At 43.2% G+C, this 26,321-nt stretch overlaps 1 long non-coding RNA gene across 1 annotated transcript in view; it reads left to right on the top strand.

Annotated features, from left to right (window-relative positions):
* LOC142472242 (uncharacterized) overlaps positions 1 to 25,509 on the top strand; it is a 61,139-nt gene extending 35,630 nt beyond the window's left edge. Inside the window, exons 2-3 of the long non-coding RNA XR_012789637.1 lie at positions 20,395 to 20,592; positions 24,793 to 25,509. This is a non-coding gene — a long non-coding RNA (uncharacterized LOC142472242). The remainder of the gene's footprint in view (positions 1 to 20,394; positions 20,593 to 24,792) is intronic.
* Positions 25,510 to 26,321: the final 812 nt, after the last annotated feature.

Raw genomic sequence — 26,321 nt, 5'->3', positions numbered from 1 at the left:
ACGCCCGAGATGGCACACTGTGACTTTCTCAAATATAGTCTGTCCAGAAATCTCCTGGCAGTGAAGGTAGCAGGGTCCCATATCCAGAGTGCCCTTGTGCCCAGGGTGATAGCCCAGCTGTTACACCAAATGAAGCGGGCCGCATTGATGCTATCCATTTGGAGGGCCCGTACGCTATAATAAATGTTCTATGGGGTCCGTGCACTCCGGTTCCAGAGTAGGAACCTCAGAAGTCAGAATCACCGGATAAAGTGACCAAACCGGATGAGGCCAGAGACGGCCCCTGGTGTCAGAAAAGCCCGATGGCCCTTGCTCCGCTATCCAAGGTTAAGTTCCAATGTACCTGTCCTCAGCGAATGATGGCAACAGCTTCAGATCAGTGGTCATGCGCCAACCGGCGGACCACTGCAGCGGTGCTGTAAAGGAAGAGTCACCCACCTGCGATGTAGAGCAGCCGAGTCCAGAGACCACCACACAGCGAGCGATGGTGCGCTCAGAAACGCAGAGAAGTTCCACGGCCATGACGATGCCCAGTTCAGCAGAGACCGTACCTGCGACTGTTCCAGACGAGGACAGGACGACCATCGCGAGCCAGTGGAACGTTGAGGAACCACCACCCACTTACTTCCGACAGGCCACAATAGAGGAGTCCTTAGACGAGGCCCAGCCGGCGCCGTGTAAAGGACCACACCAAACTTCCGGTGCAGTATCAAAAAGAAAAAAAGGAAAAAGGCGCAATGGTTTAGCAAGAATATGATAATTTATGATGAATCGAAAAAATGAAGAATATCACACAGTACAAATATAAAAAATATCGGTGAACTGCAATGAAAAACAAAAGTTTTGCCTGCCTGATAGAGGACTAGTGCCGATGTGCCATGTGAATTGGTATTGTCTTATACGTTAACCTCCAAGTGAGCCTATGGTGTTTGAGAAGATAAAAGATGAAACTAAGCTTGCCAAATGATTGCCGGGTTGTTTCTGCTGCTCAGCTGGGGAGCGTCTCCTGGGGTGGTTACCTCAGTCGGCTTGCTCCCTTGCTTCAACGCTGCTTGCTCCTACGGCTGGCTGATGCTGGGTGTCTCCTCACGAGGCTCACAGGAAATGACGTCAGACTGCCAACCAGTATGACGCTGGAGCATAACACTGCCATCCCAACTCAAAAGTAAACCACTGGAACTCCTCCTCCTACGCGTTTCACCAAATAATGACTTCGTCAGGTATTCTTTTTTCTTTTTCATCCGGTGCAGCGCTCTATAGATGACGTATTTCCGGTGTGGGACTTGGACGTATACCGGGATCCCGCGATGTCTCCACCTGATGACATCACTTCCGTGGCGACCTACAGAGCAGACCAGGACTGTGCTGCGACCGCTCCGTGAGTACTGCCTGGTGTGAAATGGAGCGCTATATATTTACAAGGTGGTAGACAGAGGGAGGTGCCGGTCTGTCGAGGCCACATCCAAGAAGCCAACGTTCCCTCCGGTAGGTCGTGGTCTAACCAAAGTCAAGGACTTTGTCCCGGACAATGTTGCTTCCCAGTCCCTAGCACCATTGCTCCTGTCCATGTCCCAGCTATTTCGGGTTCCCGACATAGCCACCCTGGGTCACTGGGTATATGGGAAGGCCCCAAAGCCACTTACTGATCATCAGAATTGGGTGGGTTTGTTTCAGGACTCTGTGGTTTGGGGTAATGTTGTTCATATTGTGCCTGTTGCCCGAGTAAAACCTCATGTGCCACCAGTGTCTGACAGAGTTGCCAGAAATTGCCAAAAGTCATTACTCTATTTTCACCACCCACTTGGGGGAGAAAATGAGTTTGAAATCGGTTCCACTGTTGAGGAGAGGGGATATAGTTCTGATGATGAGGAAAGATCAGAGGAGGAAAATTGGGATGTACTGTACTGATAGCTCCCTAGAGGATTTGGATCCTGAAGTATTAGATGAGAAGTGGTATAAGCTAGAAAAGATAGCTTACATCTCCAGGAAATGTCTTAAGGAGTGTATGGGCATGATCCTCTCAGACCATTATTATCCATGCCGGAATTATGGGCTGACTGTGGGTGTCCAGTATGCCACCCAGAGTGTTATTGTACTTCTGTTTTAAACCCAGTGGACCATGCTGTGCGCAGGCCACCTTAAGAGGGAATAGTTAGGACAAGTAAAATATATCCTGAGAGTAGGGTAGTAAAGAAACCTGACCCCAGGCATTATTGTTAGTACAGGATTCTCCATGTTGGGAGTATCCCTATTTTTTATTATTTGCTATCACCATCCCAAGAGGTGTGGATATGATCTGTGAACAAGATACGGTATTAACTGGGTACCTGTTAATATTATTACTGTATGTTTTCTATTTTTGTACAGGTTATTCTTCTGCAGGATGGCCCAGCAAATTAGGTCCAAGTGGGACCATTGGATTCCACAAGAGGGAGTGTGTAGCCCTGATTTTGGGCTATTATTCTGTCCTGCTCCTGGCCGCAGTCAGTGGTAAGGGCAGGTTTGCCAGGAGTAATCATGGGTTTTCACCACACCTTCTGCAGCTCAGTGAATCACAGAGAAGGTAGTGCTATCAGGCCTGGGGTCCAATCAGGGGCAAGGGGCTGGTTCCTACTGGATCTGTTCTTAGTGAACTGTACTTCCTGATTTAGAGCAGTTGTCTCTACCACATAGAGACAGGTTTACCCTAACCAAGCTATCAGGGCTCTGGCAGTTTGAGGCCCTCCCTTAGGGGAGAAGAGGGAAACCATTTCCTCTTATTCCATCAGGGGATAAGGGAAGAGCTGGGACTGCTCCTGGTGGCCCTTTGGCTGGGAGTGTAGGTCCAGGAACATCCTGAAGGTGAATACCTTATGTGCTGTTAATTATCTGCTGTGTATGCTGGGCAGTATGCCATGCTGCAGAGAAATAAAGTATCCCAGTGATTCACTATACTTCTTGCCTGAGACTGGAATCTATCAGGAAGAAGCTGAGAGAAGTTCTCCTGCAGAGGTTCCTCCCTACATCTCTGTGAGCTGCAAGAGATGGAGACACTGTCATTGTGAGTACGATTAGAGCAAGGCCCCAGAAGCCTGTCCTGACCTTCCCCATAACACCAGGCGGGAGACTCAGAACCCCCTGTTACAAGCAGGTACGCACCACACTAAGATGAGTAACCAGAGAAGCTTTCCCCTTGATAGACCATATATGAGATTGGGTGGGGGAAACAGGGTTACACATATAAACCCCCCAAATACATTTAGGAAACCCCCACTCCCAAATAAATACAACATCCTCAACCCCCCAAATAAATACAAACTTGCCTACCTTGGGGATGGTCTCACTCTCATGCCAGTGCCCGCAATGACGTAAGAGATTGGCCCTGCGTGAGACAGTGGGGGGAGCCTGCAGCTGGGGGAGCCGGAGGCCAGCCAGAGGTCGGGCCCAACTGCTTTGTCCAGCCACGGCCACCGAGCCCAGGCACTTGTCCTGGTTCTCCCCCTCTGTCGGTGGCCCTGCATACCACCACAACCTTAACCATGGACAAAGGCTTACACTGTAATTAATTTATTTAGCTCACTTGCCATACTAGAATACTGGTACTTCGGTTCTTTGACCTTCGTTTGCAGATTCTCACTGAGAGTAGCAAATGCTTACGTGCATAAAAATACATCACTCTTTCTGTTCGCATTTCTCTAGCGGTTTCCAACTGGCAACGTCCTTTTTTTCTTATATTTTTCCCATCTCCTTTCCTCATGCTCGTCCACAGTCCTAATTGGATTGGCTGCTCCAGGGAATGCCCAGGGAGATAAGCTATTTTTATATTGTTTACACTCTCATAACCATAGATCCAAAATACAGTACACCACGGTCTTCAAAATTCTTGCTGGTATTTTATTACGACTTGTGGAAAAACTCTCCGGTCAATAGTTACCACTGGAGAGGAAATCACACTAACCTTAAATATGTCAGCCTGAGAAGCAAATATTACAACTGTGGGCTCACATAGTTTGTGGTGACTTTGTAGATCATATGCATCTGATCTTCAAACAGGGTTAGCGGAGAAGAATGTCACGTTAAAATCCATCGCTGTAATATTCAAGTGTCACAGGCAGGCAGGCGTAAAGACTGCTATTTCAGAGAGTTACGACAATTTAGTTTCATTTATCTTATTAAAACTTCCACAAGTAAATTCAGAGGGACGAGAACTCTTCAAAAATAGTGAGTCACAGCAACATAAATGATTACTGCACTTCCCTGTCTGATCTGAAGAAAACCTCTGATATCAGTGTTCATGACAAATGCTGTACCGTATGACCCAGTGAAATGATCACGGTAACGTATTTTACTGCGTACTAGATTGTGTTGTTCGCCTATAGTATCAATAAATCATGATAGTAAAAATAAGAATAGCATGTCGTCAGATGTATCCGATTTGTTTGTAATCTTCGGGATTTATTACATCATTAATAAAGCTGCAAAGAGGGTACAAAAAGAACTACAGGCTAGATTCACTACAGGTCGATATAGCTGTTAAATTCTGGCGTTATTAAAAAATGGGATCACAGATATCGATGGCCCCTTATTTGGTAACTTCTAGTTCTGTAAGTGGTTAAATGCCTAAAGAGGTTCACTGTGTGGGTTAACTCAGGTTAATCCCCTGTCAATGTAAGGTTATATATTGCAGCCCCTTATGTTCTAGAAGCAGGTTCTGCAGAGTTCTGACTGGGGTCCTCACTGTGAGAACTGTAAATAGGTTTGTGTGTGTTTATAGTCATGTGTATTAAGATGTGTCCTGTCACCTTTTGTTATTTTCAATTAGTAACGTGCCCCTCTAAGATAGATGTTAAAGGAGCCAGGACGGGAGAGGACAGTGCAGGCCACTTGTCCTGGTCTCCCTTACCACAGCACGCGCGACCACCACTGTCCTCACCAGTTTGCCAATACATGCAGCCTGTATTCCTATAGAACCCCGCCCGTCCAGCGGGTTCTTACTGTAACGTAGGCTTCCTGCAAGTGGTGCTCCGTATATCCTTTATGATGGGCCCTCAAGTTATGTACCTGCCTGAAAAGGAGTGAGAACTATAAGGGGATTAAGTCCAGAATACTATTGTCTGCCACGAGTTCTATCTAGAAGCACCTTATTTCGATAAAGCACCTTTCCTTTTTATAAAGTTTATGGCGCCCGTCTTTTTCCTATCTGCTTATTCATGCCCAGCCTGCACCTGCCCAGCGCCCTGCAAAGGCCCGAGTTACCGAGCACTTCTATGTAAATAACCAAATTTGATGTGACCTGCTTTAGAGCCGGGTAAGGAAGGTTACATATTTTTTTTTTAAATGACTGCAGTATTAACTACTGCTGCGACACACTTTATACGAGCAAATACCCAGTATGTACCTGGCAGATACCTGGAATGCGCCGCTCCTCACCTCTGACAAGCCCCGTTGCGTTTGCCTTCCCAGCCATGGTTCATGCCTGGCTGACGGGCGGCTGATCTGTTAAATGCTAATGATTAGGATTTAATAGGCTGCAATGCTTCGCGTGTCTACCAGATGGCATAAATTCATGAATTGTAATGCAGTATATATATATATACTGTGCAGTATTGCAGCCAGCGGGAATAAAATGCTTCAATCCCTGCCTGGAAAATAACGCAATGCACTCGGGCAGAAAACAGTCACAAACCTCAATACACCCGAGTATACCCGAATTCGTGGGACTAGCCGAGCTCGAATAAAGTGTGTCGCCAGTGTAAGAAGCATTTATTCATAAATGAGTAGTGATTAATCGCAGCGTTAAATACAGATGGAGTAAGACTTACTGTTTGTCTTGCTGCGACCACGATGATCGCCGCCCCGGGCGTATTAACACTGCGGTGGGTCAGATCAGAAAACATGGACCCCTCCCCCCCCCCCCCCTGCAACACAATCGGGGCAGCCACTGTACCCAGGCACCACACTTTTTTTTGCTGTGGCGCTGCGGACAGTGTATTGCTACATCTGTAGCCCTAGTCACAAGTAAACAAAAACTCATAGAAATCTGCATTAATAAGCGCAAGCAATTTAAATGTGGAGGGTGCGAGGGGAATATCACCCACTTCCGCCCTAAGGTTATACAGCAGGACGTCTCCCGAACCCATTTATATCACTGGGGCAAATTGATGCAGATGAAAATGTTTCCTCTGCGTTTTGTAGCAAATTGCTTCACCTTGATACATATCACTCTAGGAATGTACATGAATACAAATGATTCTATTATGGTACTTTTCATGTTGACAGTACTGTAAGTGACAGTGATTATAATGTAACCCTCCCTGCTCGGCTCTTAGGAGCCTACATCGTTGTGCAATGGTTGGCTACTCAGCATGGATTACCTTGACACAGAGTGCCAGTATAATAATGGGTGCCAGGAACTCTTGTAGTACAACTGTCCTTTATTCGTGTCCCCAAGCACAGGGACCTCATTGACAATGTTGTACTGTGTATCCAGACATTTTTCCACTTGCCCCTTGGGTGGCATTCAGAACTTCTCATTCATGGGTCTGGTACATGTCCCCATACAGTACATCCGCGGGGTGGGGATAGACTCCATATTCTTAATAAAAAATAAATGTTGTGGATTTTCACTTTAAATACACTAGCTCCCACCGGGATCGACATTGAGTGGGACCTTAGACATTTTCTTCAAGATTAATGTGTTACTGTGAATATTTATCTGGATACTATATACAGTGGGTCTCACTAACTTAACTATAAGATCACTAAGAATCCCTGGTTCTCACGGTGCAATTATTGTCAACATTCCTAATTGTTGTGCATTTGTTTATCTTTGTAGTATTTGCACATTATCTCTGTATATTTTGGTAAAGTTCCTTATATATCTATGTACATACCGTTGTCACAAGGGAGACTCCAGGAGCGGGTAGGACTTCGGTGGCCGGAACAGCAGGGAAGGCAAGGATTGTTAGGGTCATGGGCTGAGGTCGGTGGCAGGTGGCAAGCAGGATCGTCTGGGTCACAGGCAGGTGTCGGTGGCAGGCGGCAAACAGGATTGTCTGGGTCCAGGCAGGGGTCGGCAACAGGATGGCAGGAGCATGAACTGGGCAGGGGAGCAGGAACTGGGACCAGGGACTCACAAGCAGGAAACAAACAGGGACAAGCCAGTACATAGGCAATGACCTTTAATAAGTAATCAGGACCACAAGGAACAGAAGCAGAAGCATGGTCATAAGGAGTCAGGACACAAAACAAAAGCAAGGGAGAAACAGGAAACTATAAGGACAGGAGCTCCAAGAGGAGACAGACAGTCAGAGGAACCCCAGAGCAGACAGAAACATCAGCACACCCGGTGGCCAGACAAAGGAACTGGTTGAGAGGGAGACATAGGAAACTATGACAGGGCTATTCCTGACACCCGTATGGATTGTATATGATTGGGGGATTGGTTGGTTCTTTCAGAGTTGTGTCTTTAGATTACAAGTTGACCCCTTTCCCATTTGCCCCCCCTTTCCCAGATTTTCTTCCCCTCCCCCCCTTTCAATACATATCCACCTCATACACATGAGGAGAGACACCTATTTTACATATATATGTGCTACCAATGTGCTATCAGTGTCTTGTGAATATCTTTGTGTAAGATAGTACAGTATTCTATTAATTTTGCTTTACACATATTTATGTGTGTGTGTGTGTGTGTGTGTGTGTGTGTGTGTGTGTGTGTGTGTGTGATATCTTTGTGTAAGATAGTACAGTATTCTATTAATTTTGCTTTACACATATGTATGTGTGTGTGTGTGTGTGTGTGTGTGTGTGTGTGTGTGTGTGTGTGTGTGTGTGTGTGTGTGTGTGTGTTTTTCACATTCTCGTTTATCTACATCTATATCAAAACATATTAATTGTTTATCACAATTCACACAATTCTATTTGATATAATATCTAACATTATTAACAATAGTTCAATAGAGATCGAGAGATCACTTTAGGATCCATCTTGGTTTTATTTTATGATTTTTCTTTATATAGATCAACACATATATTTTGTATGTATCAATTCATTATTTGATCCTTCTCATTCAATTAATCTATGGCCTTCTGATCAGTAGTATTGCTATCCAGTCCAAATTTGAATACCATATTCTCCTTATTATTGTTACATTTTTATAGTAACATTGTATATTAACATTGTTACAATCAGGTTCCACATGAGAATTAAGCCTCCTATGTTTTCAGCACTTGCAGGATTACATGTTTTTAATCATATTGCCATTTTTTTCGGTTGTCTATTCACACTATGATGTTTGACTTTTTGTATTTGTTTTGTATTTGCTTTATTTTAACATGTCTGTGTGTTTTATGTTATAATGTCCCTCAAGTAGCGTGTTCCGGCTCAGACTATACTCTTCTTCTACCAAATACTTTGCATCTTTGACAGAGGCAGACTTCTTTGATTCGCACTCACCTTGTCATGTGATCAAAACGAGCCGCTACTTAAGGGTTACGTTCACGGTGTCAAATCACTCATTGATATAATACCTCCGCTACGAAACAGGTCAGAGGATTTTTCACCTGCCTGTTGCATGATTATTTGTCATTATTATTATTATTATTATTTTTAAATATCTCTGGTCACGTCCCACTATTGTTTTGGAATGAATCGCCAATATTCCATTTTTTTCTCCGCTGAAATCCACGGACCAAAGGAACCAACCGTTCCGCTGCAGATCCAATTTATTTTTTGTACATACATGACTTAGTTAGTCAGTATACCTAAAGCAGCCTATCAGTCATACACTACATTTCACAGTCTACAAGTGACCCTCACTATTTTATTCCAATTGTTCATTTTTAAAATATCCCCCATTGAATCACTGCAATTAGTTCCTTCACTGATACTATATAATGAATATGTATTATTACCTATGTGCAGTGGTCGACAAATCACCAAAAAATCTACTCGCCAAACAAAAAAATCTACTCGCCACCTAGTACCACACGTGTGCTGCTTGGGCCAATAGGCGCTCGCCACGATGTTAAATCCACTCGCCCGGGGCGAGCAAATGTATAGGTTTGTTGAACACTGCCTATGTGTATATAAGTTTTGTCTGGTGATTCACATTTACTAATGTACACTATTATATATTTGGGTGTGATTTTTTTCAGTAGAGGATTATAATCAGGAGGGCACCTATTTAAAAGGATTATTACTCTTTCTCTCTATACCTATGTGCAGATCCAGATCCACCCCCAAAATTTGCCTCTCTCTATCCAAGACAATCCACTGCATTCTGATGGTGGTATTTGCATAAAATAATATATATATAATTCCGTATTAGGTGATACAGTACTTATTTTATTTGGACTAACAATTGATAACTCTGTGCCCAGGACATACTTGAAAACGAGAGGTAACTCTCAATGTATTACTTCCTGGTAACACATTTCATAAATAAATATTACTAACTGAGAGACCCGGCGTTGCCCGGGAGTCACACTGCCCCCCCCCCACACACACACTGTCCCCCCTCCCCCACACACTGTCCCCCCCCCTCACACACACATACACACACACTGTCCCCCCCTCCCCCACACACACACTGCCCCCCCACACACACACACACTGTCCGTTCCCCCCCCCACACACACATACTGTCCCTCCCCGTGACTCACGCTCCCCTCCGGCGCCCAAGGTGAAGTGGAGGGGTGTTGGCAGTGTAGGCCGTGGCCCGTAGAGGGGCTGCGGTAGTGGGAGATGTGTGGCGTGCGGTGTCCTCCGGAGGAGGACCGTGCGGGCCGGTGCCGATGGTGTTTGGCGGAAGATCTGTGGCGTGGACCGGGGGGGGGGTGGGGTGTCGAGGGTGGTGTTTTGAAGAGGCAGTGTGCGGTGTTGTGTGAATGTCTGTAATATTGCAGTGGTGAAACCAATGTTGATATAGTTCAGATTGTGTGCGCTCCGTGATCGTGCGGTGTGTGTAGGTGATCGTGCGGTGTTGTGTGAATGTGTGTAAAGATTGTGTACCTGATTCAGCAGTTGTGTGGTAGCAGGCGGTGATGGTTTTGTGGGTTGAGAGCTGTGAAGCGTGGCCCCAGAGCAGTGAGGGTTAGGTGCTGTGAAGCGTGGCCCCAGAGCAGTGAGGGTTAGGTGCTGTGAAGCGTGGTCCAAGAGCAGTGAGGATTAGGTGCTGCAAATGCAAAGCGTTCCCAAATCTCAGTGAGGGGTGGGACAGTGTGGCAGTGGTAGCTCAGTGAGGGGTGGGACAGTGTGGCAGTGGTAGCTCAGTGAGGGGTGGGACAGTGTGGCAGTGGTAGCTCTGTGAGGGGTGGGACAGTGTGGCAGTGGTAGCTCAGTGAGGGGTGGGACAGTGTGGCAGTGGTGTTGGACGCAGGCCAATGAGAGTCAGTGAGGGGTGGGACAGTGGCATTGGTGTTGGCCGCAGGCCAATGAGAGGTGTGCGGGGGCGGGCATGGCCTGAGGCGGAGTGACAGGCCTAAGGTGCAATGCGATTGGCCCTAGGGATGCAGACATATAGTGCTTTCAGAAATATATAGTAGATAAGACACGCTTTCAAGAGTTCTCTCTCTCCCTCAGGACGAGCAATCCTGATTTACACAATATTCCATGAGTCTAACACAGATATGAAATCCAAGATAACAATCTAAGGCCGATGATGCAGAGAAGGAATGGCAGAGGGTAATCTGGTCTGTAACTGTTACATACACCTATAATATGTATTATCTCTAACTGTGCATGCAATGTCTTGTATATAATGTATACCCTGTTCACTTATGTAACTGTATTTGTAACCATGTATCATTTGTCATCTTAACTCTGTGCCCAGGACATACTGTACTTGAAAACGAGAGGTAACTCTCAATGTATTACTTCCTGGTAACACATTTTATAAATAAATAATATACCATGTATCGCACCACATGTACAGCATGTATGTATTAAAATCTTTATTTATATAGCGCCATCCATGTACTGTACATAGAGCATCACAGCAGTAATATGCAGGATATAATAATATAACAAATGTTATAATAAAGTTAGCAAACAAATGATGCAGCCTGCAACTCATACAGTACTCTGTAGCTGTGTTGCATTTAACAGAATGATGCTACCTGTAGTGTCATGAGTTACGCTCTTTACAAGGGACTTCAATACCGTTTCCTTCCCTGTGTGTGGTCATGCAAAGGCTACACATAGTCAGTCTCACAGGCTTCCAACCTTTTCTGAGGTGCATTAAAGGTTTATGAGGGTAAACAAATGAATTAGCATCTCTAACGAATATGTCCCATGGTGTTTGGGAAGTGCTGGGATAGTTCACAACCGAGAAAAACAGCCATTAAGGAAGGGCTAACTACATTGCCAGTGGGTGGCAGTAAAAATAGTCATTCCCAGTTGATTTGTTATAACATTTTCGAAATCTGAAATATTGTTTTGTTTCTTGAAAAGAGACCAAAACCAATTTCAGAGGAGCTTTCTGCTAAGTATTTGACATATTGCTGGAAAATTATTTCTCTACGGCTCCAAGAAAAACAGCACGGTTCACTGTGCAATCATATATCAGCAATTAGGACAGTAACAATCAAAACAGTGACCTTTTCAGTGGGAGGAGGAACAACTTATTGGATCAACCATATGCAAAATGCTTTGACTAGGTCTCCACTGAGTTGCCTCCACACATTGGAAGCTTCCGTGTGATCTGATTCCTGACCTGCTAAAGCACAGAATAAACTGCCAAGGATAACCTCAGTGGGATTACTGGCTGCCAAATACAACCCATTGAGGGAATTGCTTGTCTGGACTTGTTTCAGGACTTATGGGGTACTGAGTTTTCTATTTCTGTATTACAGAATCTACTCCTTCCCCCTAACCCCCCTTATATTTTGCAAGGATCTCAGGTCTTCCCAACAAGACTACCTCATGAGCTGTGCCTTACAAAAAGTGCTTTTAGGGCTGTTTGGGATGATACCTCAAGTACCATGTCTCTTCGTTACCATAGATCTCCATTATATCATCACTTCAGTCTCTATTCATCTTGTGTTTGCTTTTTACACACAATACTTGCCCTGCAAAATCCAGTCCAAAAGGGAAGTTCTTAACTGGGAAATGCACGGTTCACAACACCTTAACCCTAAGATATGGCATACTGTATGAATGAAGTGAGCTGGCAATTCATCATGTTTTTCTTTCGAAAGCTTTTGTGAATGAGCCTTTTGTCTTTGTGCAGCTACAGGGGATTGTTAAAATACTACGAAGTTTCCATGTTCACCGCTACATGTACAGGGTATTATTTTGATGTTTTATAAACTGGAAAAAAAAAAAAAAAAGATTTGGATTTAATAATAAGAAAAAAGTTACTCCATAGGAAATTATTTAAAATGAATAAAACATGTATTTTGGTAACTAAATGGATAACTTTACAGTTTGTAGTCTAAAACATATTAAAGGTGCTGTACCTTTGTTCAAGTGTTTCAATGTGTTCTCTAAATCGTTTTATATTAAGGCTCTTCGCCTTCTGTTCTGTGCTTTAATAAAATCAAGGCCAGCTGTTTTGAAGGGACAGTTGGAATGTATAACATTTGGGTATCTATAAACGTTTATTTATTAGTTCTTTCCAATGTATTGCATGGAACTATGTATTATAACAGTGATACAGTATACAATGGAAGTACTAATCAGAAATATAATATTTGGCAAGTCCCACAGATAGTTCCCAAAGATCAGGGGGGTAAATAATGTGTTTACCAACATGACAAATGCTGTACATTAGCACGCTGAGAAAATAGCACCACAGTATGTACAACCAGCATCATGCTCCCAATTAGTAAAACTTCCCTGCAGCATCAGCTCTGCACTTACCTCACCTTTCCATAGACTGCAAATAGGACACAGGGAAGTCAGCTCAGCAGTGTCTCACATCATTCCATGTTCCATGATGTGAAGCAACCTCCTGGAATGAGGTTGTCACTTTTGGAAAATACATTGCACTGGTAGCTTCAGAACATAAATATACATACTCACGGTGGGGGGGGGGTTATTTGTTAAGTTGCAATAGTGTTGATCTGGGCTATATCAGACCGAAACTCCCAAGCAGCTAAAATTATATATATATTTTGTTTGTTTTAATACACGCCGCCTTTGATTACCTTTATTGAAAACTAATTACCTAAGCAGCCCATTGATTCATTCTCTCATGATCGATCAGCAAAATCCTGCTTCCCAGGGCTCACTAAATGGCTGCCTTGCAGTTTCAAATCAATTCTTCAGTCGGTGTAACTCAGCCGCTACAATGTATTCTTATATTAGTAAGATAACATTATCTATTGTTACAGTTTGCAGCTCAAACTGCTGGGAAAATCGGCAACTTATTATCACAGACAGGAAAGTGTTGCAAAGATCTTGCACTGCTGGGGAGGTGGGATAAAGCCTGCTATAGAAATCAAAGGATGCTCATTATATTAAACGAATCAAAAATTGCATTGAGTTGAATTTTAAAAAAATGTAGTAAATATTATTTTATACTATAGAACTGATTTTTTCTTTTTTAATAAATACACATGTAGAATGTTGCATGGATTGCTCCTTTAACCTTGACCATGGATACATCTGTCCTTCCCCATTACACATGGAGACATAGTACCAATCAAGGCACTATCTCACGGAAACTCTCGTTGACGTTTCGGTTTAATGAATATTACCTGCTGTGTAATGATGAAAGTATCCTGAAGACACATGTACTATATGCAAAGGTAAAAAAAAGCTGCAGTAAGAAAAGAAAATAAGGCAATTGGGGCCCAGCATACACGACTGCAACTGCACCCGCAAAATGCCCCTCATACTTTGAGATCGTATGCTTGTTAAGCTCTCTGTTTGTATTTCCACAATGTAAAGTTTGTACTGTACATTTAGAAATGTGCTCAAAAGCTCTGTACACACTATTGCATCTACAACAAATTCTCTTGCTCGTCCATTAAACATCACAATTAGGTGGTGGTGACCCCATTTGTCAATCTTATATATTTTTGCTCCCTGTGAATCCTTGATAATGGTACTTTATATCCATACCGTATATTCATCCTCACACTCCCATCAGCTCTTCATTGTACCTTGTGCGCCCAACGCGCCAAGTCACAATGGGAGTGAATGAGAGTTTCTGTGTGAATATGCTCCAATCGGCACCATCGCAGTTTAATTAATATGCCCCAATGAGCATGAGCAATAAACAAGCTAGTACTTAAAATACAATGAAGAGAAGGCACTTAAGTCTCCGTGAGCGGCATCATTGCTGATGAAGGGGCTCTGCCCCCAAAATGTTATGTTATGCTCTACTGACAATGTGGATAAACCGTCACCAACAAGCCTGAGCGCCTACTCTTTATTGTAGTTAAAATATTTACTTTCTGGGTTTAACCAGGCATTTATAAGGTTATGGTGAGAGAAACCCTCCACCATACAGTGTACCGTAAATAAAAATACCACTTGTGGGTACATTTGCATGTCTCAGACAGAGCTACAATCCTGTCTTTCCCCATTATCACTTAGCAAACAGTGTTAGGGATTCTGGGTAATGACATGCTGATGAGCAATCACTGGATCATGGGTTGAAACTCTGCAGTTGTCAGAAGAGCACCAGAGGAAAGTCCATTTAGAGGCTTGTGAAGCAAGAGTGTGCCAGTACCATACACCAACTTGTTATGTCAAAAAAGCTGTCTCTGAGTTGGTTTACTGGCCCTGCACTTCTTTAACCCAGAAGTAGGTAGTAGCAAAAAAGAGGTGTACTGCTGATCCGTAGATCGAAACTTCAACCATTGAAAAATAGAACATTTTTATGTGCAATAGAAATACACATAACAACTTGCTCTGACGTGTTTCGTTCCAAATGTGGAACTTTGTCAAAGAGTGACTGGTCTGATCTCATGGGGATCTTTAAATAGGTACTTCTCAATCCTTGATTGGATCGGGTCATTTTGTAAGACTGAAAAAGCTATGTTCAAATAATGACTTTTCTTTTACAATAAAAAGAAATGACTACACGGTTTATAGCTAGAGACTATAAAACCAAAGATGATGAAGAAGCTTTTAGATATGCTGACTCTTTGGATAGGAATGGTCTCATTAAACACATACCCAAAAAGTCCAAACACAGAACTAGACCATACCAGCATGCCAATAATGATCAGAACTGCCCAGTGTTTATAACTACATACAATAGACAGGCCCATTCCATTCATGCCATAGTCCAAAAACACTGGAACACCTTATCATTAGACAAAGACATAGCTACGGTGATAGAGTGGTCCTACATTCGTCTTTAGGAAAGCTAGGACACTGGCCTCTCATCTCTCTCCTAGCTTATTTAATCTATACCTCCTTATTCCAGAATACGAGGTGTTCCTACTGGATTCTTTGCCTGTGGAAGGTGTTCCATGTGTATATATGCTATATGTTCGATCAAATTTATAACATCTAATAATTCCACATTACGTATAAATAACTTTATTAATTGATATACAAGTTTTGCGATCCATCTTTTAGAATGTGGCTGTCACAAAAAATACTATAAGACCGTTACGGTCTAGAATAATTGAACATGTACGACTTATTAAAAAGAAGGACATGTCACATCCAGTGACCCGCAATTGTTTTCCTGCCCACAAGGGGATATTGTTAATTTCTCATTCTCTGGGATCAAACATATTCCCCATCACCCCAGAGATGGTGATAGATTAAATACATTGAATAAAAAAGGAATGTTTTGGATATATACGCTGAATACCTTGAACCCCTCAGGAATAAATGTGGAATGGGAAATTGAGCATTTTCTAACAAATTGATAGTTTCAGTTCAATATATCAAAGGTTGATTTAGTCCTGTAACTATTTATCATTACTATGTTATTTATTCACTATATATTTTTTTCACTTATGTATTTGTATTCTTAATACTTAGAATATTATCCATATTACAAATTATTGCTTTTATTATATTTATCTTTTGAACATTAACATTTAATATATTTTGCAATAACATTTAGGTTCTATACTTTATGGTTTCTTATTACCACTTGTGAGTCTATTATTATGGAAGGTTGTATAAGATCAAATCACTTTTTATTACCGGTTACATTTTGTTTATATACGTAGATTTAGAAACATTCAATACTTGTTGCTTATTCATATACACTTTGCCACATTTACTGGTTACTTTTTTAGTGTTTTGCAATACAACATTTTTATCCATTGAGTTGTTAGTAGTTAAATGATTTTTTTTTATTATTCTTGTTCCTATTTTATTTTCTATATGTTATTCTGTATTTGCACATGTTTGCTTTAAATGTTTTTTGGGGGGCTTTCAAGGTGATCTTATAATATAAATCACCATATTGTGGTTCTATAGTTGGAGTGTTGACAGATTAAACTATTACATTATTCTACAGCTGGGTTTTACCTGTCACACTTCTCTGACCCAATCCAATCACGGATTGAGAAGTACCTATTTAAAGATCACCATGAGATCAGACCAGTCACTCTTTGACAAAGCTCCACACTTTGAATGAAACGCGTTAATGCTAGTTGTTATGTGTATTTCTATTGCACATTAACATTTTCTATTTTTCAATGATTGCGCTTGTTTGAAGTTTCTATCTACCGTTCGCAGTGCACCGCTTTTTTGCTACTACCTACTTCCGGATAACCCCAGCTGGAGCCCGCTGTTCTGGATCCCCTCCACATCTGTAATACAGACAAGGAAGCATCACGCTGTGAGTACTTTCTTACCGGTGAAAAGTGATAAAAACGGCGCAAAAAACTTAATAGGTGATCACTGTAAATTCAGTGAGGTGAATACAACACTCTTAAAAAATTAATTAATTAAAGTACACATATAGTATATAACACATAGATATTGTGAAGATATAAAAACCAAAAAATGTGGTGAAAAGAATAATCAAGTTTAACCCCCTGCTCGAACCCTCTGGTGGGATATGTTTTCACTTGTCCCTCAGTGTTGCAGTAGATTCACAGATTCCAGGGGGAGCATAGAGGAAAAAACACACAAAAGCACAGAAAATCTAAGTGCAGGAGAAATACAAAGTGAAACAAATGTCAGCTCCAATCTTGGCTCTTGTGAAAGGCCTACTTACAAACTGTAAGAATATCAACAGCAGTGTGTAATCAAGGCTTTAGGCAGTCTATCCAAGGTGAGTGTCAGCTCAGCACGGATTGAGGGAGAAGCAGCTCCAGTACTCAAGAAGATGTAGCCCCAATATAGAGAGAGGAAAAAGCTGCATAGCATAGATCAACCAGGTTTAAAAGGTTTTAATCTAAGTGTAAGTGCGATTTTTACACTTAGATTAAAACCTTTTAAACCTGGTTGATCTATGCAGCTTTTTCGTCTCTCAATATTGGGGCTACATCTTCTTGAGTACTTTCTTACCGACAGGCACCGGGACACTGTGTGGGACACCAGAGCTTGCGGGGCTTGTGGTGCAGGGATTCTGGTGGTTGCTGAGGGATACGTTGAGTTCACCGGCATCTTTAGGTCCTTTTTCCCCTATATTCACCCCCCTTTCCTGGTTAGTCCTAGACACACAAGGAACCTATATGAACTTTATGAATAATGTATTAAACAGCCTTATCGGAATCATCTACATATGAAGATTCTGCTACTGTACTCATACCCTGTCTATTATTGAGCATCAGTCACGGGGGTTAACCCCATTTTTCTTATCACTTCTTTAACCCAGGCTGTGCGGAAACGCTGTGTAATGCGGCAGGCATAAGCTTATAGGACTCCCATGTTAAACTGGACATGAAGCAAAAGGTGACAATGAGTGCTCATTTGCATATAATTTCCCAGAATCCTTTCTGCAGCAGAAGCATTGTATGCTGTGAGATAATGGGGAAAGGTATGGTTGCGGATCTGTCTGAGACGTGAATGTGCTCACAAGTGGGATATAGATTTGTATGTATGTTTGTATGGTCTTTTTTTTTATATATAGGGCTATTAATGTACATAGCGCTTCACAGCAGTAATACACGTGACAATCATATAAATAACACATAATGGGAATAAGCGCTTCAGACATTAAAGTAACATTTAGGAAAAGGAGTCACTGCTCCAAAGAGTTTACAATCTAATTTGTAAGTAGGAAGAATGTACAGAGACAGTAGGAGGGCGTTCTGGTAAGTGCATCTGCAGGGGCCACGGTTTATGTATCAGGTGTATAGTATCAGCCACGGAGCTACTCGTATGATTTGTTATGCAGGTGTGTTTTAAGGTTGGTCTTAAAGGTGGATAGAGAGGGTGCTAGTTGGATATTGAGGGGAAGGACATTCCAGAGGTGTGGGCAGCCAGCGAGAAATTTTTAAGGCGGGAGAGGGCTTTAGATACATTTGCTTAATATACTAACAAACAACCAAACAATAAGGTCATGTCAGAGTGCTTTTGTCATTATGGAAACCATTTTTGCCTTTTTACTGTATGTAAAACACAATATTTTTTTACTTGCTTATACCGAGGGTTGCCACCACTCCGGGTTTGACACAGAGACTACGGTTTTGGGATACTTATCCCTGGACTACAGGTTTTGATGTCAAATCTCCTGGCAGAGGGCAGCAGACGAGTTGGACCATTGGTGAGAACAAACATGAAGCGAGCGGCACTGGCGCTCCGACCCAGAAGTCTTTACTGACATCTTGGCGGCCTCTCCTTCTGCATGGTCCAGTCAAAATGGTTCCGTGACGTAATGTAGCCATGACAACGGGACACCATCTGACACCACGGCGCAATGCAGTGTCATCCAAGGCATTTTGATGGGAGCATGCAGGAGGAGATGCCATCTCCAGAGAAAGTAAGACAGTTAAATATACAAATAAATAAAAAAAAAGCTGTGTGTGCTGCGCACGCGCATAGTAAGTGAAAATTCTTTGACTTTTGTCACAGAAATTGACTTATAACGCACGTGCTCGGCACACATGTGTCAGTCAGTGTATGTGTCAGTCAGTGAGTACTGTATGTGTGTCAGTCAGAGTGTATGTATGTGTTTGTTTGTGTGTGTGTGTCAGTCAGTGCATGTATCTGTGCCGGTCAGTGTGTGTATGTGTGTCGGTCAGTGTGTGTATGTGTGTCAGTCAGTGTGTGCATGTGTGTCAGTCAGTGTGTGCATGTGTGTCAGTCAGTGTGTGCATGTGTGTCAGTCAGTGTGTGCATGTGTGTCAGTCAGTGTGTGCATGTGTGTCAGTCAGTGTGTGCATGTGTGTCAGTCAGTGTGTGCATGTGTGTCAGTCAGTGTGTGCATGTGTGTCAGTCAGTCAGTCAGTGTGTGCATGTGTGTCAGTCAGTGTGTGTGTGTGTCAGTCAGTGTGTGTGTGTGTGTGTGTCAGTCAATGTGTGTGTGTGTGTGTGTGTGTGTGTCAGTGTATGTCTCTCTCTCTGTGTTGTGTCAATGTCCCTGTGTCGGTCAGTGTGTGTATGTGTGTCAGTCAGTGAGTGTATGTGTGTCAGTCAGTGTGTATGTGTGTCAGTCAGTATGTGTGTGTGAGTCAGTGTGTGTGTGTGTGTCAGTCAGTTTGTGTGTGTGTATGTGTGTCAGTCAGTGTGTGTGTGTGTGTGTGTGTGTGTGTGTGTGTGTGTGTGTGTGTGTGTGTGTGTGTGTGTGTGTGTGTGTGTGTGTGTGTGTGTCAGTGTATCTGTGTCTCTCTTTCTGTGTCCTGCCCCCTCTCTCCTGACTCCCCCCACCCCAGGCGTAGCTGCGGACCCGCGGTGGCTCTGTCTGAGTCTCTCCTCCCCCCCCCCCCCCTCAAAGGCAGGCAGAGCTGCGGACCCGCGGCGGCTCTGTCTGAGTCTCTCCTCCCCCCCCCCTCAAAGGCAGGCAGAGCTGCGGACCCGCGGCGGCTCTGTCTGAGTCAACCTGAGGGACCCGGCGGTCAAATCTGCGCATGCGCCTCAACCTCCCATGTCTGTGTGGACGAGTGGGGGGAATGGCGGCTCTCCTCCTCCGGCCCCTGGCGGCGCTCAGTCAGCGGGACACAGGGAAGGGGAAGCGGAGTTAGGGAGGAGAGAGGCTGAGCAGCGGCTCCTCTCACAGCCGGAGGACTTGCGGGGCTTCCGCCATATAACTACACCCACACCCGCAGCACCGGAAGCTCTGTGCCAGCCATCTTTGTACACCCATGGCAGCGTATGTGTGGGGTTAACAGCGGCCAATAGGAGCGGCGCCGGCGGCTATCGCCGCCGCATGTCACAGCGGGTGCGTGGGGGGAACGGTGGCCGTTAGGAGCAGCGCCGGTGGCTATCGCCGCCGCCGCCACTACATGTCACAGCAGGCATGTGGGGGGGAGGGATGGGGGAGCCGTGACATCACTTCCGTTTCACATTTGTCCCCCATCTCTCCCGTTTTACCCCATCAGAATAGGTGCCACTAAAGAAGTTTCACTTCAAAAAATAAAAAAGGCTCCGGGTTATCATCCAGCAGAAGGTGGCAACCCTGCTTGTACCTACTACATCTAAATGAACAACACTGAGTGACAAGACTGTAAACTGTCTCAAAGCCAGGACCTCTGACAAATTTGAAAATGAAAAGTTGCAACTGTACCTGAATCATGCAGGTATGTATTATTCCCACGAGTCACAAAGTCCCATATCATAAACTATTAGTGTCACGGAAGACCATGTACTTTTAACACCATTTATATATTACCAGGATCATACATTAGGCAAAACAAGGTAGTAACAACAAATTGTGTTTATTTTGGTAAACCCATGTACAACAAGAAGAATTACACAAGAAACTCTGGGAGAAAAATCGAGGCTTTCCTAGGTGCAGGGCGCCCGCTTGGATGAGCTTAACCTGACCGGGATATACAGCAGGTTCTCATGTTCCTCTTTTCGGCTTCAGTTCCCAGCCGCGACCAATCCGTTCAATTCTGAAAACTTGGTCCTCGCGTCTGACTTAGTCTCTGCGAGGCAGACTTTCCTAGCTTCAAAACGAAGCCGGTTGCTCTGCTATTTCGAACGGAGCAACTTTGAAAAGCCCGCCTTAGCTTCATCGACACAAGTCACTAGATGGTCTGGATGGTCTTGTTCTCTGCCTCGGCCGTCTCCTTGCATACATGCTGCTAAGCTATCCTTAGCATGGAGGTAGGAGGAGTGACCAATCAGAGCGTGGAAACCCTATCCCACTAGCCAATAGAAAAAGTGTCCCATCTCTTGGCTGACTTCAGAGTGGGGGCCATGTCAAACCGGCTCAGGATGTCTTGCGGGTGGGACATATGAATCGACCAATGGGAAACGCACCGACATTCTGCCACTTCCCAAGGTCAACCCATTGGCACCTACTGGGCAGGCTTCACTAAGTCTGGCAGACCAGAGTGTCCTCCATGCAGGGGGTCTCTGTTCTCCGGACACAGTACTCCGCCCTGCTACTTAGCACCCCGACACCTCTCAACATCCTGTCTCCCCTTTGAACTATGGACTCTATGCAGACTTGCTGGCACCTTAAGCAGATGCCCTGGCTGACTGCATAGAGCCTTATAATAAATGTATAAAGTACACAAAAGGACCTGCGATATTATGGTCATGCCTTGAAGTGGCTCGCAGGCTTATAATGCTTTGGCCAAAGGGTTAAACTAAATGACCCTTTTTTCAAGATATATACTGTATATATATATATACTGTGTGTGTGTGTGTGTGTGTGTGTGTGTATGTATGTATGTATGTATGTATGTATGTATGTATGTATATATATGTGTGTGTGTGTGTGTGTGTGTGTGTGTGTGTGTGTGTGTGTGTGTGTGTGTGTGTGTGTGTGTGTGTGTGTGTGTGTGTGTGTATGTATGTATGTATGTATGTATGTATATATATGTGTGTGTGTGTGTGTGTGTGTGTGTGTGTGTGTGTGTGTGTGTGTGTGTGTGTGTGTGTGTATTTCACTGTGGATTTTTGTCATGTTGTAAGTAGCTCTGGGCTCCCTTTGTGTTTTGTTTTTTGTAGTACAGATACAGCCACGAGTATTAGAACTCTTGCCTGGGAGATTCTAGGGCAGTCCCACAGTAAATGCCTCAACATTGCTGCAACACTGCCTCAACATTTCTGTGAGATTGTTAATGGCCCATTGGATTAACACAGCAGGGGTCCCTGCAGTCCCATTCAGTTTGAGTGGGCCTGCAGGGACCCCCTGCTGTCTTAATCATATGGGCCATTAATAATCTCACAGAAATGTTGGGGCAATGTTGCTACAATATTGAGGCTATTACTGTGAGACTGCCCCAGAATCTCCAGAATTTCCCAGGTAAGTGTTCTAATACTCGTGGCTGCATCTGTATAAAGTACACAAAACATATTTTGATACATGGGGGAACTTGGGGAGACTCATGACTGTACGGGATATAGGACTGAGATATCGGGGCTCGAAGACAAGGAGTCTGGGGGACACTGGGAAGCCCCGGTGTAATTCACCCTGAGTACCGGCTAATCATGCCTGCTCACCGGGTAGAATGAAGGTACTACCGGTAGCTCCGGCCCCCAAACTCCTGCAAACAAAATAATTGCAATCTTACCCCAATATCCCACCTAAAACTTACACACAGCAAGTCTCACGAGTCTGGGGTAAAGGGAACATGGAAAGTGGAAAAGCGGGGTCACTTTAACTTTGCATGTAATGGTACCTGGCCCCTGGCTTATAGTGCTAGGGAGCTGCTAGGGACCCCAAGGGCAACCAGAGGGCTTAACCTTTATTAGATAGCCTGGTTACCCTTGCCCGTCACAATTAGAAAGACATCATACCACAATATCACATTTGTCTTGCCCCCCCGCCACACCCTTGCATACTGGCTGAAAAACAGAACTCACCGTCTGGTATATTATAGCAGTCTGCGTCCCACCTTCAAACCAAGCCGCATGAAAGGACTTCGAAAAGACAGCAATTTCCTGCCCTGGGCTCTGACTTTATTGTCCTTTTCCGTATTTTTTTTTAGCAATGATGGAACCTGAATTTCACTTACAAACATTGTTCCAATTTTCTAACATTCCAACAGAATAAATGGCATTTGAGCTGCATGACATCACCTTGACAAAAACCAAAGCGTTTGCTTCTTTAGTGAATTTATTCCAATGAATACATTTCAGGCCAACTAACTATTGTGGAAAGTTATCTGTTAAACAAAACATACTGCATTATACAGCCTCTGCACCATATCAATGACTGCGTCTTCCTGACCTCCATGGTAGGGGTGCAGGGTGCACAATAATGGGACTTTGTTGCAGGATTATGCCACTTTCTAATTGCACTAAATCGCATTATGCTTCGTTTGGGAACGTTCACATATTTGATTACGTTTTTAGTCCATAGGACAATAAGACACTGTATTTATTTAGCATAGGTACCTGCTGTATTTGGAGTTTACCTTGACAGGGGTTAGCAGGTTTGAATCCTGTTTTGATCAAAAGATGCAACTAAACAGCTCCTGATGAGACTTAGGTTCACAATGTATGTAGAAATGTCACTAATAACTTGCAAGCCAATGTGCGAGGAGCTCTGGGATTGTATATTTGTTTCCCATAATGTGAGGCCAATCTTCTTACCAGCTGCAAACTCCATAAAGGGAGGAGCATGGGTTATATGTATTTCTTTTCCATAATTGTAAGGCCAATTTTATTCCTAGCTGCATTCTCCATAAAGGTATTGAATTATAGTGTTACTGATACATCCCGTTATAGGGGTAGGTCCTAGCTCAAGGCTGCTCAACTCCAGTCCTCAAGCCCCCCAACATGTCAGGTTTTCAGGATATCCCAGCTTCAGCACAGGTGGCTCAATCAGATGCTCAGGGACAGATTGAACCACCAGTGCTGAAGCAAGGATATCCTGATAACCTGACCTTGTGTGGGTGGACTTGAGGTCTGGAGTTGGCCACCCCTGCCTTAGCTCACCTGGTTCTGTCTTTCTAAATAGTAATGTATGGTAGTTCTTGATTGTAGTTTGCTAAAGTGCCTGCACGTCCCTCACTCTAATAAACAAAATAATGTTTAAGTAATATAGCAAGTAACTTATGAATTAGTTAATTAATAGCAGTTATGCAATGCAGGATAGGTAGTATACATTAAACCCATACAAGATTTGTAAAGGAAACAATATACCAATCTTTATTAAACACAAAATAAGACAAGAAAAGAATTCCCCCAAAATAATGGAGTCCCCTCTGGTCCCAGTATGTTTGAGTTAAGTTCAGTAGGGGGTGATTAGACAGCTCTGTGTCTTGGCCCAGATGAACTCTTTGTGATGTTATTCATTGAAATAAAACGTTCCAATGTTGTGGTGCAGAGGTAATTCCAAGGGAAGAATTCAAATGCGGGTGACACCTCCAGTTATGATGGCAAACATGGATGTGTCAAATAGGCTGTCAATAGCCTTCCAAAATCCCTAACTAACTAGTGCACCCCTCAAGCAGGACACCCTCTACAGCGGAGTCCTGGAGGCCCATGTCTTTAATGGGATTACACATGGAGATGAATCCTGGCGCACTGATCCAGTAGCTGGTGGTCTTTGTTGCATGGTGGTTCCTGTATGGCACAAGGAGTTTAGGCTGGATGAAGATCTGTGATTGGTTGAACAGGTTGTACAAACTCACGTCTCTACATGTGAGGGTTTAACCATATATTGGATTAATGTGTTCCATCTTAAGTGTCACATTTAAAGTGTCTAGCAGAGTAAATTTGGGAGTTATCATCTCAGGATGTTTTCTTTCTATATCTTCAATCATGGTGGCATTCTGAATATCTGGATTAACATTCTGAATTATTTCTTCAAACAGGTATGTTTCCTTGAGCTGAATTCTCCTACCATCAACTGCAGCAGAATTTAAAATGTAATTAACTATTTGGGTATGTTTCTGTGAGCTGATTAGGCAAACCCCTTCCTTAATTGTTAGTCAAGTGACTGGGTTTTAGAGTACTTAAGGCAGTCTATCTTGGCTGTGAGCCATATGGCTGTGTCACATCTTAAGTGTCACATTTAAAGTGTTTGACAGCTTGAAGCAGGGGAGCCTGGTTCAATTCCCGGTGTCAGCTCCTTGTGACCTTGGGCAAGTCACTTTATCTCCCTGTGCCTCAGGCACCAAAAACATAGATTGTAAGCTCCACGGGGCAGGGAACTGTGCCTGCAAAAATGTCTCTGTAAAGCGCTGCGTACAACTAGCAGCGCTATACAAGAACATGCTATTATTATTATTATTAATACTGACTTACCTTAAAACTCGCCCCTCAATTCAAGCATCTCAATAGCTTGCACTCATGGCTGTTCTCCCACACGGTCACTCCTACCACCCATTGTGACCAAGTATTGCCATCTACAGCACTTACTCCCTCACCTACTGTCTCTGTAAGTTTCCCATCAAACCTCTTAGATTGTAAGCTCTTCGGGGCAGGGCTTTCCTTTCCTATTGTCTGATTTTGCTGCACTTATTGTATTATTATATTTCCCTGTACTGTATTCTTTGAAGCGCTGAGTACACTTTTGGCGCTATATAAATAAAAACACACAATACAATGTATGAAACAATAAAGTATTGTCTGGAGTGCTTACAATCTAATTTGTGACTCAATGGGATGAGAATTGCACTGGGGTTCAGCTTTCTCCTACTTCAGACAGTTATGACTAGAAGTGTTTTAAACCGAGGCCCTTGTATAGAAGAACAATAAAACATGTCCTAATGAAAATAAAATGTAGCCATTGATTTAAGATTTGTTTATGTGGAAATATTACTGCATATCTACTTCGTCAAGAATAAATGTGAGTTAATTCTCCAAAAACTTTACACTTAATGTAGCTGTGTCAACTGGAGAACTCCCATGAGAATTGCCATGTCACAAATGTCACCTTGACAATTTAATAACCATCAATGATAGGAAAGTTTATTGTAACAAATACATTACCCATAAATTAACATAATGTGTGCTGGTCAAATTCTTTATGAGGGGGCATTCAGCAACATTTTAGAAGACTCAATAAAACAATATGATGTAAGACAGTTCACATTTGTTAATTTAACATACCTACTTACAAGTCTCCTAGGGATTTACACAGGTTTTAAACATATTTTTACTATGCTTTAAATTTTTTACTTCAGGTCAAAACTAAATGCAATCAATGCATTCTTAAACTCTTGGGGGGTTATTACTTAAGGTTCAATAGTACTGATTTGACACAACCACAATTGACTTGAATGGGAGATGTAGTATGGCTGTACCTGATTGGCACTATCACACTTTAATGAAAACCCCCATTAGAATTTAACTTCCCTTTCCAATAGGAGGGCTTCCGACCAATCACAGCATAGATGCT

This window comes from Ascaphus truei, chromosome 1 (assembly GCF_040206685.1).
Source record: "Ascaphus truei isolate aAscTru1 chromosome 1, aAscTru1.hap1, whole genome shotgun sequence".
Classification (NCBI taxonomy): domain Eukaryota; kingdom Metazoa; phylum Chordata; class Amphibia; order Anura; family Ascaphidae; genus Ascaphus; species Ascaphus truei.
This window is presented reverse-complemented; position numbering and strand designations above follow the sequence as displayed.